This window comes from Cannabis sativa, chromosome 4, assembly GCF_029168945.1.
Source record: "Cannabis sativa cultivar Pink pepper isolate KNU-18-1 chromosome 4, ASM2916894v1, whole genome shotgun sequence".
Taxonomy (NCBI): Eukaryota; Viridiplantae; Streptophyta; class Magnoliopsida; order Rosales; family Cannabaceae; genus Cannabis; species Cannabis sativa.
Genome location: NC_083604.1, coordinates 10,460,258 through 10,476,504, shown reverse-complemented (window position 1 = coordinate 10,476,504; position 16,247 = coordinate 10,460,258). Strand labels below are relative to the sequence as shown.

The following is a 16,247-nucleotide window of genomic DNA, read 5'->3' as shown; positions in this document are numbered from 1 at the left end:
CGAAACTAGTATACTTTACTAATGTCCTGGAAAGAACATAACACTTACTCCAAATGTAAGTATACATCATCGCTGATTATCACATTAGTGTAAATCCAATAACACTGATGAAACAGGGACCAAAACTTTTGATTCATATGATCACAATCACATTCCACTGTGTTGACGATACTGTAATTGTGAATAAACATATGATCTGGATTTAACTGATTTTGTGTGTATGAATGTAATAAACATATTAAACATATTAAACCATTAGCATGTAGAATTCATGCAAACATCAATCACTTCAAATTTCTTATATTGATAACTAATCAGATTGTAAAGAGTTTTATTTAGGGCATAAAACCCAACATAACGGTAATCTAATCCCTTTACAGTGTAGATCATTCATATAGAGGATCATTGATCACATTAGGATTATAACAATGGATAACTAATGTTGTGTCTATATGGTGGAACATATAGAGCATTCTATATACTGAGAGTGCAATTCTAAGTTCTATGCGTGGATTCAACGAAGAATTAATAAGTTAGTGAATTTTAGTGCTAAATTCTTGATCTACTTATTGGAAGCTCGGTTATATAGACCCATGGTCCCCGCACTAGTTGAGATAATATTGCTTGTAAGAATCATGTAATTGGTTTTGATTAATCAATTATAATTCTCAAATTAGAATATGTCTATTTGTGAATTTTTCACTAAGTAATGGCGAAATTGTAAAGAAAGAGTTTATAGGGGCATATTTGTTAATTATGATACTTTGTATGGTTCAATTAATAAATATGATAAATGACAATATTATTTAATAATTATTTATAGTTATTAAATAGTTAGAATTGGCATTTAAATGGTTGAATTAGAAAATTGGCGTTTTTGAGAAAATCAGATGCAGAAAAGATAAAACTGCAAAATTGTAAAAAGTGAGGCCCAAATCCACTTGTATAGGGCCAGCCACTTTTGTAGGAAATTTAAACTGATTTTTTCATTATTTTAATGCCAAATAATTCAAACCTAACCCTAGTGGAATGCTATAAATAGATAGTGAAGGCTTTAGGAAAATTACACTTAAATTTTCTATTTTTCCTTCAGAGAAAAACCTGAGCCTTCTCTCTCCCTATCTTTGGTCGAATCCACTCTCTTTCTCTTCCTCATTGAGATTTCGAAATTCTTAGTGTAAGAGTAGTGCCCACACACAGCAAGTGATACCTCAATCATAGTGAGGAAGATCGTGAAGAAAGATCATCAGCAAAGGAGTTTCAGCATCAAAGATTCAGAGAAAGAGATCCAGGTTCAGATATTGATAATGCTCTGCTACAGAAAGGAATCAAGGGCTAGATATCTGAACGGAAGGAGTCATTATGTTCCGCTGCACCCAATGTAAGGTTTCCTAAACTTTATATGTGTTTATTTCATCGTTTTAGAAAGTTCATATTTAGGGTGTTAATCAACATACTTGTGAGTAGATCTAAGATCCTGGTAAAATAATTTCCAACAGACTGGGGTCTGGTTCAGACCGTATGTAAGCTGTCAATAAGGTGTATATTGATTAGAAATACACCTTATAGCAGCTAGGTTTTCTATCTCTTTCATTCAATTTCATATCTTAAGGAAAGAGTGTCTTTGTTATGTAGAGAAGAGCTGTTCGACTCTTACTCTGTTTATTTGTAGTTGGTATTGTCTTGAGTCTGTATTCAAGTCTACAACGAAGAAGAACATCAGTGCACCTTCGGGAGAAGGTATTTACAAGCTTTTGGGAGATTGCTTTTGAAGTCTTGCATCGGGAGGATACAAGCACACCTTCGGGAGAAGGGTTTTTACAAGCTTTTGGGAGATTGCTTTTGAAGTCTAGCATCGGGATGATACAAGCACACAACTTTCGGGAGATGGTTGTATAGGCTTTCGGGAGATAGCCTTTAGGTCTTGAATCGGGAGGATTCAAGCACTCTTCAAGGTGATCGAAGGGAGTTTGAGCTCTTGGAGTTTTATCAAGATTCGGTTAGTAGGTGGAATACATCAAGCTTCCGGCATACAATAAGAGTGAGTCTATTTATGCATAAGTCAATTACTTTGTATTTTTGATACCGATCTAATGAATCTTATCTCTGGGCGTGGCCTCGTGGACTAGTAACAATCTGAAAGGATTGTTGAAACCACGTACAAAAATCTTGTGTGTTTTTACTTTTATGCACTGTTTGTTTCTCTGGAGTTACAGAGTTGTCTGTAACTACGGAAAAACTGTTTTCAGTACTAGTTTCATTATTCCGCATATAATTAATCACTTAATTAAATAATTAAACTGGGAATATTAAAATATAGAATTTCAGTTTTCTCTTAATTATTATTAGATAACTGTATTACTAAAAGTTTTACTTATGACTATGGGGTTCGATGATGAACGTATGCTAAGCTTAGTGAGGTTTTGTGTAAAATCTTCCCTGCCACATTTACAAGCTTAGCTCAGCGATAGTACTCAAGCCTATCCCTACATTTATAGATTCATGGAAAGATCTTGTGGATACCTTTGACAGTTGATTCGTTCCATCTTGACAATGTCAAATCGAACCAAATGGCCAGGTTGATGTGAAACAACAAGATGATGAACCCCTCAAAGACTACATCCAATATTTCTTAGAGGCAGCTGCTAAGACAAAAATACTTAGCGAGGACGCAAGGGTTATGACACTAACAGTCAGACTGAAGGAAATGAGTTCCATGTGGTCAGACTTTCGTTAAGGAACTCTACACTATGAACAACTTTCTTTATAGATTAGATGGCTTTATCAAACTTGAAGAAGTTGTTTCCTAAGCTGAAAAACTCAAAAAACAAGAAGAAGAAATCGCGAGACTCCCCTACCCTTGACATTGAGGCGTACAGGGAAAGTGGGAAAGGAGGAAAATTTGGGGTAAAAGGTCGTTTAACGACAGTAAATAGGCTTTCTCTAGCCAAAAAAAAAAAAGCTAGAATTAGAGACATGTCCAACAAGGAGTACGAGCCTAGATTCACCACCTATTCTATTCATGTAAGGCTAGAGGCGCCAACATGAGGCAACATTCCTCTCCAGCCTACATCAGTGGCAAGCAGACTCAGTGTGGTAGTTTAAGGTTCGCATCTTGCAGGTAACTCGAGAAGAGCACTAGAAAGGTATGCTAAATCTCTGCAACATGAGGCAAGATCGAAAATTTTTGAGGAAGCAGAGAGACCTCTTAAATTTTTACGCTTTGGGTGTGATCCAATCATATTCTGCAAATCTAACTCAGACCACATCCTCTATCCTCACAACTATCCTCTTCTTGTTGAAGTTTAAATAGCCAACATGATGGTGGCTAGAGTAACGATCGACGACGGAGTAGCGTCAAACATCCTTTTTAAGGAAACCTTGGAGAGAATGGGTTTGTCTTTAAAAGACCTAGAACCATGCCCCAACTCATGTATGGTTTCAGTGGAGATGAAATTGCTCCCTATGGTAAGATCAAATTACCACTAACTGTCGACACCAACCCGAGGAAAATACTATTATGGCAACTTTCATAGTGGCCAACACCAAATATCCATACAGCATGATGATTGGAAGGCCAACACTATATGACCTCCGAGCTATCTTATCCATCTACCATTTGTCTGTCAAATTTTTAACAATATCTGGCATCAGTCGCCTCCTCGATAACCAAAGATCTTCCCGCGAGTGCTACAACATATCATTGACACTCGCAAAGAAGACCTCTTCAGTTGTTCTAACAACTGAGGGATGACAAAGGCCTTTTCCCCCACGACCAGAGAGACAATGAAGACCTCCAAGGTTGCAACTGTAGGGTTTTATGCCCTAAATAAAACTCATTTCATATAATCAAATTTACTTATTAATAAAGATCAGAAATAACATTTTATGTTGCATGGTTCACATGATTTATTTCATGATTATATGTATATAATGTATGAATTCTTTTTAAGTCCAGAACATATGAGTTGGTTAAAGATTATAGTGTTGTCAGCACAGTGGAATATAATCTTTATTATATGTTCAAAACTAGATTCCCTGATTTGTCAGAACACTGGATTTAGACTGACATGGTATAATCAGCGATAGGTATTCTTACACCTTGGAAAAGTGTTATGTCCTTTCCAGGACATTGGCAAAGTTTACCAGTATCGGATGCATGGAGTATGCATCGGAATGGACCGATATTGAACTTTGAATTAGATTTTGAAACTTACCGTAAATATCTATTCAATTCAATATCATAAGTTGATCCTAGATCACATGATCGAAATCCTGATATGGTTAGGCTCAATTTCAAGAGTGTTACTCGTGTTCTTTGATTTGTTAGTTAAGCCTAGTTTTGTATCAGGGTGATACGTACATTTTGGGAACACGGTAATGCAATTGAGTGGGAGCGCTAACATAAATATGGAATCTATAGCTTCTATTTGGCAAATATAAGTAAAGGATGATTTCCTTCGAGCTTAACCAAACGAAGATAAATGGTGGAGATCTCATTTCACTTAGGTGAAATATCATTTATACAGGGTTAAGTGTTTTAAGGATAAAATACATTGTAGGGTGTTACGGTAATTTAATCCCTGTACAGTGTAAATCATCTATATAGAGGATCATTGATCACATTAGGGTTATAACAATGGATAACTAATGACGTGTCTATATCGTGGAACATATAGAGCGTTTCTATATGACTGAGAGTGCAATTCCAAGTTCTAAGTGTGGATTCAATGAGGAATTAATAAGTTAGGGAATTTACTTGGTAAATTCGGTTCGACTTATTGGAAGCTCGGTTATATAGACCCATGGTCCCCATACTAGTTGAGGCCATACTGCTTGTAAGACTCAGTTAATTGATTTTAATTAATCAATTATAATTCTAAAAGTTAGACTATGTCTACTTTATGAATTCTCACAGTTTAAGGATGAAATCGTAAAGAAAAGGGTTTCTAGGTTTAATTATTAATTAAGAGACTTTGTATGTCTAATTAATAATTATTTTAAATGACAATATTATTTAATAATCTATTTTAGTTATTAAATAATTAGTTTTGGCATTTAAATGATTAGAATTGGAAAAATGGCATTTTTGGAGAAATAGAAATAAAATTGAGGAAACTGCAAAATCCAAGTGAGGCCCATTTCCCTCTTGGGCCGAGCACTCCCTTTGTATTTCCCAATTATTATTTTTATTTTTTAATTGTCATGTAATTGCTAATCAAAGCCTAGCTATGATAGGAAAGTGGTGGATCACACTAAATAAGGCAGTTAATCAATTACACAGTAATTAAGGAAACTGTTTTATTTGGAAAGTTGTGCTCTCCCTTTTCCCTATATAAAGGAACCTTGCTCTCTTCTCTTGTATGGATGATAAGCCACGAAATTAAGAGAGAAAAATAGAGAGAAATTTCGAAATCCTTGTGAGATGAGTAGTGCCCACACACATCAAGTGGTATCTCAATCATAGTATGGAAGACTATGGAATTTCTGCATCAAAGAAGGAGAAAAGAAGATCCAGGTTCAGATCTTGGTGATGCTCTGCTACAGAAAGGAATCAAGGGCTAGAGATCTGAACGGAAGGAGTCATATTATTCCGCTGCACCCACTGTAAGGTTTTCTAACTTTATATGTGTTTATTTTCATTGTTTTAGAATTCATATTAGGATGTTAATCCAACATACTTGTTAGTAAATCTAGATCCTGGTAAAATAATTTCCAACAACTGGCACCAGAGCCATGGTAATGATTTACTTTCATGTAATATGAATTAAAACGATGATTGCATGTTTCTGTGTTGATTTGGATGGTTTCATGTTGGTTTATGTGCTTATGTGATGAATGTTTATGTTGTACGAAATTTTTCCATGAAATATATTTTTTCAATTTTTGAAAATATTTTATTTGGATTCCTTGTGAAAAATTAAGCAATTTTGTTTTTTACGGAACTCGATTCCGATAAAAATTGAGAAAGATATGATTTTTGGAAAATCGGGAATGATGGCTGTGGAAGCTAGGTGCACACGTGCACCAGGTGCTTCGGACAACTTCCATCCGCGCGCGCACCTCGGTCAATCACCCAGGAGCACGCCCGTGCGTCTCGCCTGGGAATCCTGCAGCCCGCCGAGTTTTCTCGGCAGATGGGGCTGCAATTCCTCCCATCCGCGCGCGTAAGGCCCATTTTGCAGCCTATCTGGGCTGCTCGTGCAGCCTTGCTGCCAGCTTTCCCAAAAATTGCGATTTTTGGGGTTTTTTCCCCAAAAATCCAATTTTTTCAAGGGATTGTTTCCCAAAATTTATTTTTCCAATTTTAAATATTTCTAAATTGAAATGTTTCCAATTTTAAATATTTTCAATTTGGAATTCTTTCCAATTTTAAATATTTCTATTTTGGATTGTTTCCAATTTTTAAATATTTCCTATTATGGTCAGATTTAAAAATTTGTTAACTTCTTTAATATTTATTTATTATTTAATTATAAGATTAGATATTTTGATATTTAAGATATTTTAAATTAAAAGATAACTTTGTCTTTTTATTTAAAATATTATATTAAAATTATCTTATATGGCAAATTAAATAATTAATAAATTTGAAATTAACATAGATATTTTTATAGATATACTTACCATAATGTTTTTCAAATTCAAAAATTTGTTATTTTGTTAAATATTTAATTATTTATAAATTATAAGTATAAAAATGATATTTTTTCTATATATATCATTTTTTCCTTATTAGAAATTTATAAATCATATCTTAAATATTTAAATAACATAGATATTTTTGTAGAGATTTGAATATTGCTTAATTTGAGATATTTTGACATATAATTATGGTAATTATTATTTAACCAAATCTATTTTAAAATTGGTTTATTTTATTAAATTATAAGATCTGAAAGTGATATTGGAGATTCTTTCCTTTTAAATCATTGATCTTATTAGATATTTAATTTAATTTGATTCAAATAAACCTAGATATTTTAAAATTAGTTTCCTTTATTTGGTTAGTTTAAGAATAATAATTTAATTATATTAATATATTGATTCACATCTGTTACATGGACAATGTTTGTTAATTTATATTGTTTATTCAAAACTTTTTAACAAACCTATTATTTATCTGATCTTAATTGGTATGATTAACTTGTTGATAGATCATGATCCATTGATCTGATTTTAATCATAGTCCAATTGACGATAGATCTTATAAATAATTTGTAACAGGTAAATTTTGTACTTCTTTCATCTGTGTAAACCTAGTAACATGATAGGGTCCATCCAAATCATTTGACCTGTGTGAGCCTATATGTTTGCTTTTGGGCTTAGATACATATAGGGAGCCCATTTAAGTTTTTACTAAGTAAATGGACTAGGTTGCTAAAATAAATTTTGACATAAGGAAATTTATTTAGGTCCAATTAGATTTGGGCTTATTCAATGAATAACAATTGTTTATTTTAAGGTTAAATTCCTCTCTTTTGGGCCTTGTGTGAGAGTTGGGGGCCATAGAAGTGGGTACGACATACTGAACCCAGCTCCCCCTCACATGAACTACTCCAATTGTGAAGGCCCATTTGCCTTATTTAAATAATTGTATTAGGTTAATTATATTAGTCTAACCTAATTAAAATTGAATTAGCAACATAATTAACTTTTAAAATATATGAAATTTATTTTTCATTGAAATATTTTAAAGTTAATTTTAGAAAAACACTTAGTCAATGATATATTCTAGATAGTCATTTCTAGTACTAGTTATTATTTCTAATATTAAATAGGAAAATATCATTGATTGTGAAATTAATTGTTTCCTAATTAATTTTGGTACAATCTAATTTTAGTATATTTTCCTAGTATTAAACTAGAATTAATAATTAAGTTTCCTCTTTACTTAATTATTTGATTCTTGAATTTAATACATTTAATTAAATTGAAAATTTCCATATTTAAGTTGATTTTCATCATGATACTTAAATATTATTATTTTCATGTTATTTAATTAAAGTTAAAAATTATTTTAAGTTTGGAATCTTATTTCAGAATAACTTAAGTTTGAATAATTTTCAGAATATATTTTATTTTATTTTATTAATCATTTCCCAAAATTTCGAAATTACATTTCTTTAATGTAGAAATTTCGAATTTTATTTGAAAAATAGATTAAAGTTGAAAATTATTTATTTAATTTTGGACCAACTTAAATCAGTGACTTTTTCATTTGATGGTTAATTAAAATAAATGAATTAAAATATATTATAATTAGAAATTGGATTAATTAGTCTATGAAAGTCTAGATAGATATTATCTGTTTTGCTTGAAGTATTTTTCTAGTGATATTTAATTAAATAGAAAATTAATATTTAAGTTGATTTTTTAATCATGATACTTAAATATTTGAAATTTTTCTTAGATATTTAATTCTATAGGAAAATTATATTTATTGTTGAAAATTAATTTTTATTAATTAATTTTGGGCCAACATAAAATTAGAGTAATTTTCCAGGATTTATTTTTATTTTATTTTAAAGCATTTTTCGAAATGCAATATATATTTATAGAAAATTAAATTTGAGTTGTAAATTAATTCAAATTAATTTTGAAACAACTTAAATTGAATAATTTTCTAAATATTTATGGAAATTATTACTAAGATGGAAATAATTCACGTTATTTTCATATCCATCTAAGTATAATTTATAAATATTAAATTAAAATTTATATTTGGAATTTTTCATTCTAAATTAGAAATTTTAATTAAATAAATATATATTTAAAATAAATGGATTAAAATAAATATTAGAAGAAAATACAAACCCTTCATTAAATAATGAGCTTTGTTATAAGGATATTCGATCTCCATTGTTGGTTTTACATAGCTATTGTTTTAGTGAATAATCCTCCCTAATGGAGGAACGTTCATTAGCAAGTTAGCACCGTTTAATCTCGAAAGATAAGTAATCTTGTAAGTTTTTTTATATAGTTTATGATCACCCTAATGGTGGCGACTATATAAGACTCGCAAGAATATGAAACAATGGTGGAAGCTCATAAGATAGAATAGCCTTGACTCTCGCCTAAACGGGACAACGCGGATTCACATCTTGATCGAATAAAAGGTTGCTAGAATGTTGATCATTTTAGATGAGCTGACAACTCTATTCAATGAATGGTAGCTTTGACTCTCGCCTAAACGGGACACTGATATCAGTTTGTTGAAAACCTTGGAAATTATTTAGGATTGTATGTTTTAGTATTTTCACTTGTCATTCCTACTTGCTATGTGCTTCATAATTTCTGAATTGTGTATGAATTTGTATTGAACCATGTTATTTTCTGTTATTAAATTGTAGTTTAATTGCGAATCTTCATTGTTGGTCTAACTTGATTTGTTTTTCTAATGAGATAAATCCCTAATGGATTTTCACCATTTGACTAACATAATAGTGTTAGATCTCAAAAGATAAATATTGTATGCAACATCTAGCTGTTCATCAATTGATGACACCTTAGACTAGTGTCTTACAATATGAAACAAGAAGATTGTATAAATAAGATTACTTTGACTCTCGCTAATCGGAGCATCGTTGGATTCTTATTTAAAACGAAATTATCCTAATTCCTCTTAGCTTATTCATTTCGAATCAGCTTAATGATATATCATTGGTTGAATGGTCTATAAATCATATAAAGTCTTATTTTCTCTTAAGAGATTAGATGACGCATATGATTATATTCCCGAAATTCTATCCCTAAATGATATAAATCCTCAATCTTAGATATCTCCTACTTGTATAGGCAAATCATAGAGTTAGATTAGTAGTGGTGGTCCAAGAAAGAGTTACTAATTATACAGTTACACTTTCACAAGTGTTTCATAACCATTTTCTTTCAATGGATTCAAACTGTATGAGTTTAGTATTCTGTGACCAGAATCCACTTGCACTATTCTAAGAACTCTTTGATGTAACTAAAGTAAATCATCAAAAGATTCAACCACATATTTTATAAATCTATGGCATTTGTATCTTGTTCATAGTGGTTTTGACAAGATCATTCTCTGCAAAGAGTTAATATGCCTATATCCACTGAAAGTAATTTCATCTCATTCGCAGATGGATGTACATTCAGGGGTGGATATGAGTTTTCGTTGTATTATTAAAACGATCACTCTAGATTTTACCTTATGCAAAAGAAATTTGAAATGTTTGAAAAATTTCATGAATTTCTAGCAATGGTGAAGGTAAGTGGTTAAAGATCTTGCGAACTGATAGGGGTGGAGAAAAAGTTAGTAGATATGCAGTTCAAAGATCATTAATTTGATTTTGAATTATATCCAAACTTACCTCCCCAGAAATTCGAGTTGCATATTGATGATTAGTTACTAGTCGTTGCCTAAATCCTTATATGGTAATTTCAGAATGATGTAATGGTTGTATACTTACACTACTAGAAAAACGAGTTTTAGTGACTCATAATGAGTAACTCTAAAAGTATTTAGTGACACTTCACCGCGTGTCACTAATGAGGGTGACTGGAAAGACAACTTTTAGTGACACTTCACACGTGTCACTGAACCCATTTACATTCACTCTTTGCGCGTCACTATAGGCGTTTAGAGTCAAATTTTGTCAGACTAAGAAAGTAACAGCAACACACATAAAGTGTCACTATATCTTTTTTTTTCTTTTTTATTCTTTTATATTAATTTTAAAGATATAGTGACCCATCAAAAGAGTTACTATATTAAATATTTTTCTAAAAAATAATATTTAATTTTTTAATTTAAAGTTTATATATTATAAATAATAATTTGATTAATTATATATAAATAGAATCAAATATAATAATAATAATTTTAATTATATATAAAAAATAATGAAATAAACACATAATTATTATTACATCCCTTTTTAAAGAAAGGAAATTAAAATGTGAATTACAACATTAAACCAAAATTTTAACAAAAAATACAATACAAAATTCTTAACTGCAATATTTATAATCCAGTAGGTATGAACACAGAATTGGGTAAAACATGTCCAAAAATATTAGAAACCTAAACATAAAACATGAAAATACAAATCAGATAACAATTTTAGTCCACCTAGACAATGAACCCCGAAGCTCCATCCACAAACCAAAATGTCCTCTACCTACATCAGAGAAAGAGAGAGAGGATAAGATAGCCAAATAAGAATGAAAGCAATTTTCTCAGTTTTAGCCATAGAACCAAAAGTTTTAACCTGTAAAGCTAAGCCATCAAAAAAGTGTGCTTGAAAAAGGAATTTTACAGAAATGGAATATCAAATTGATGACCAACCGCTATTTTTTTCATCAAATTAGCAGCTTCAGTAAAAGTCCTTGTTCTTCCTAAATCATTAAAAAAAACATGATGTAAACTAATAGGAGCCTTTTGGTTGGAGTTTGAAAATATATTCACCTTTCCAGTAGCAATATTATTAAGGGTTTTTATAAGCTCTACACGAGTTTCATTGCCTGCTGGAACATAGCAGTTACAACCTTTACATAACACCCACAAACAACATTGACAAAATACAGTTCTTTTATATGAGAATAAGATGGATTTATGAAAAAAGAGTATGCTAACCCAAGGGCCTTGACATCCTAGATTGAGAACAGCAATACACGCGAATAGAGAGACAAAAAAAATTACATGAACTGAAATTAAATGAGATTTGCGATGATATAAAAAATTTGTCGAACCTAGAGAAGGTTACAAAGGCCCGTGGGTCAATAACGTCGGAGGAGAAGGTTATGAAGTCCGGTGAGGCAGAAGATCGCTTGGGGTTCCAGTCCGTCTGTCGTCCGGCGTCGATGGGCCTTGGGAGGGTAGGGATGGTCGTTGCTTCGTCGTCTTGGAGGTGGTTCGTGCGCAGGAGGTCATCAACTTTCAAAAGCAAAGAGAGGAAGAAGAAGAAGAGGGATGTGTTCGGCTGGGTTTTTTGGCTAAGTAATAGGATGAAACCCTAAATGTAAAGTTGAAGAGTTAAAGAAATAGGGTTTTTTGTTCAAAAAAAAAAAAGAAATAGAATATTTAATTAATTGAGGATACTCTAGCTGATTTCTAGTATAATAATTAATTTTTTTCTTTTTCCAATATTATTTAATAAATGCAATAACCGAACCAACTTTCTATAAATTTTTTCTCAAAAAAAAAAAAAAAAAAAACTTTCTATAAATTTTTTTATTATTAAAAGTATAATTAGTTGTATTTTTTTTTTTTAAAAAATAAATTTATGATATAGTGACGCGCCAAGTGTGTGGGGACACATTAATCCAGTCATGTTTGGTGTGTCACTATATGCCAATATTTTTTAAATTAATAAAAATTATAAAATTTTAAATTTGATCTTTTAGTGACACTTCATATTTTTAGTGACACACATTACATGTGACTAACACCGAATGTTTAAAGTCTACTTCTGCATGTCACTAAAAATCACTCCTACCTCATTAGTGACGCGCATATTTATGTGTGTCACTAAATAGTGTCACTAAAAGCTTAAATTGTAGTAGTGTTAATGTAAATCATTACTAGATTCATGGATGACCTAATAGAAATCTTAAGAAAAGCTAGAACTGCTAACCTTGGTTTGCATGTTTGTTAGCTATTCTAAGTGATTAGGGGTGGAGCATCCCATAGTCATTAGATAAGAAAGTGTTTGTTTAAACAAATACTGCTTTTCTAAGAAAATGACTAAGTCTGAAAATAAAGTAGCAAATAAAGGAGATAATTTTTTTTCTTGATTCCAAAAGTGTTCTATCATCTTATTTTACATATGATGATCCCACTACCTCTGTTGTCTTAACACAACCGAAGAGGTCTATACCATTTAGTTTTCTTAGACATAGTTCACGGTACCTTGTTGTAGTGGGAGAGTTTCTAGGAACTCACTCTTCTTATGACTTGGAAGACACTAGTGATTAAAATCCATTGTGAGTTTAAACAAGTAATGGATTGTCAAGATAAGAAACTAAGAAGAAAGCCAATAGAACTATGGTTTGATCCATTCACATGGAGTAACCTAAAGTTTTCTATTACAAGGATATGAAAGGAAATTTTCGTTAATAAGTCTATTCAGTGGACTTAACAAAACTTCCTGTTCCTAGTATTATAGGTTTGAGTTTATCTAAACCTATGGCTTGTGGTATACCTGGAAATTACTTACTCTAATGCAAGCATGAGATGCTGATGCATTTTCTTTCCAATGGAAATCTATAGAAGCTTCACAACTTCTTAGACATAGATTTTATTTATCTAAGGAAAAGTCTCAACTATTCCAGAGAAGATAAAGCCATGAAAGAATTTCTTGAATCAACAGTGAGAGGTCTCAGATATGCTTTAGTATGCCTCAGACCAGACACCTGCTGTTGAGTGGGAGTAATGAGTAAGTGTCAGATTAATCCAGGAGAAGAACATTGGAAGACAATCAAGTAAATCTTAAGATTAAGAAGAGGAACTATATGTTAGTCAATAAGGGTGGTTTTGAAACTCTTAGACTACACCACATCAGATTTCGAGACTTGCCTGTGTGCTAGAAAGTCTGCTGATGAGATGGTGATTACTTTGGGGGTGGAGTAGCGATTTTGGAGAAGTGTAAAAACCTATCTGAAATCTCTTGGTCTACCAGAAAGAGACTGAATGTTAAAAGTTGCAGGAAAGATACTTTTTCAGTCTAAGGAAAGTTCTATACATTTGTGGCAGTGTTCCAACTTGCCTTAACTACTAGGGTTACTTCCTGTATAACAAAAGAGTAGTTGCCCAAAAGTATAGAATCCAGTATCCCAAAAGAGTAAACATATAGAGAGGAATTTCACATTATCAAGGATTTTGTGATTAAGGAAGAGTAATGGTGGAGAAGAGATTGTGTTTAATTCAACCTATCAGATCCTATTACGAGGAGTATACTACTATTACACTTTATTGGTATATCAAGGTGTTAGTGATTATTTGAAATGCACTTTTTGTTTTATATTAGTGCAAGTGGGAGTTTGTTGGGTTTTATGCCCTAAATAAAACTCATTTCATATAATCAAATTTACTTATTAATAAAGATCAGAAATAACATTTTATGTTGCATGGTTCACATGATTTATTTCATGATTATATGTATATAATGTATGAATTCTTTTTAAGTTCAGAACATATGAGTTGGTTAAAGATTATAGTGTTGTCAGCACAGTGGAATATAATCTTTATTATATGTTCAAAAGTAGATTCCCTGATTTGTCAGAACACTGGATTTAGACTGACATGGTATAATCAGCGATAGGTATTCTTACACCTTGGAAAAGTGTTATGTCCTTTCCAGGACATTGGCAAAGTTTACCAGTATCGGATGCATGGAGTATGCATCGGAATGGACCGATATTGAACTTTGAATTAGATTTTGAAACTTACCGTAAATATCTATTCAATTCAATATCATAAGTTGATCCTAGATCACATGATCGAAATCCTGATATGGTTAGGCTCAATTTCAAGAGTGTTACTCGTGTTCTTTGATTTGTTAGTTAAGCCTAGTTTTGTATCAGGGTGATACGTACATTTTGGGAACACGGTAATGCAATTGAGTGGGAGCGCTAACATAAATATGGAATCTATAGCTTCTATTTGGCAAATATAAGTAAAGGATGATTTCCTTCGAGCTTAACCAAACGAAGATAAATGGTGGAGATCTCATTTCACTTAGGTGAAATATCATTTATACAGGGTTAAGTGTTTTAAGGATAAAATACATTGTAGGGTGTTACGGTAATTTAATCCTGTACAGTGTAAATCATCTATATAGAGGATCATTGATCACATTAGGGTTATAACAATGGATAACTAATGACGTGTCTATATCGTGGAACATATAGAGCGTTTCTATATGACTGAGAGTGCAATTCCAAGTTCTAAGTGTGGATTCAATGAGGAATTAATAAGTTAGGGAATTTACTTGGTAAATTCGGTTCGACTTATTGGAAGCTCGGTTATATAGACCCATGGTCCCCATACTAGTTGAGGCCATACTGCTTGTAAGACTCAGTTAATTGATTTTAATTAATCAATTATAATTCTAAAAGTTAGACTATGTCTACTTTATGAATTCTCACAGTTTAAGGATGAAATCGTAAAGAAAAGGGTTTCTAGGTTTAATTATTAATTAAGAGACTTTGTATGTCTAATTAATAATTATTTTAAATGACAATATTATTTAATAATCTATTTTAGTTATTAAATAATTAGTTTTGGCATTTAAATGATTAGAATTGGAAAAATGGCATTTTTGGAGAAATAGAAATAAAATTGAGGAAACTGCAAAATCCAAGTGAGGCCCATTTCCCTCTTGGGCCGAGCACTCCCTTTGTATTTCCCAATTATTATTTTTATTTTTTAATTGTCATGTAATTGCTAATCAAAGCCTAGCTATGATAGGAAAGTGGTGGATCACACTAAATAAGGCAGTTAATCAATTACACAGTAATTAAGGAAACTGTTTTATTTGGAAAGTTGTGCTCTCCCTTTTCCCTATATAAAGGAACCTTGCTCTCTTCTCTTGTATGGATGATAAGCCACGAAATTAAGAGAGAAAAATAGAGAGAAATTTCGAAATCCTTGTGAGATGAGTAGTGCCCACACACATCAAGTGGTATCTCAATCATAGTATGGAAGACTATGGAATTTCTGCATCAAAGAAGGAGAAAAGAAGATCCAGGTTCAGATCTTGGTGATGCTCTGCTACAGAAAGGAATCAAGGGCTAGAGATCTGAACGGAAGGAGTCATATTATTCCGCTGCACCCACTGTAAGGTTTTCTAACTTTATATGTGTTTATTTTCATTGTTTTAGAATTCATATTAGGATGTTAATCCAACATACTTGTTAGTAAATCTAGATCCTGGTAAAATAATTTCCAACAGCAACCAAAGAGACAACAAAGACAACACCCAATTCTATTTGAAGGTGTGCCCAAGACAGGGACGATATTAATCCTCATTTTGGGGATATTGACTCAGGAGTTTGTCCGACCGAGGAACTCAAGGAAATTCTCTTTACACCAACGGGCCTAACCAAAGTCTTAAAGATTGGTACAAACTTGACAAATGAATTAAGTGCATATCTTATGGCTTGCCTCAGGAAAATTGAAAAAAAAAATTGTTTGGTCGCATGAGGACATGATTGGGATCGACCCCAAGGTTATTAGTTATGCTCTAAACATTGACAAAGAGAACTTCAAG

At 31.9% G+C, this 16,247-nt stretch overlaps 1 long non-coding RNA gene across 1 annotated transcript; it reads right to left on the bottom strand.

Annotated features, from left to right (window-relative positions):
- Positions 1-10,876: 10,876 nt before the first annotated feature.
- Positions 10,877-12,071, bottom strand: LOC115711253 (uncharacterized). Its single transcript, XR_004010443.2, has 2 exons — positions 11,728-12,071; positions 10,877-11,156 (listed from the first exon to the last, which is right to left on the bottom strand). It is a non-coding gene; the product is annotated as an uncharacterized LOC115711253 (long non-coding RNA).
- Positions 12,072-16,247: the final 4,176 nt, after the last annotated feature.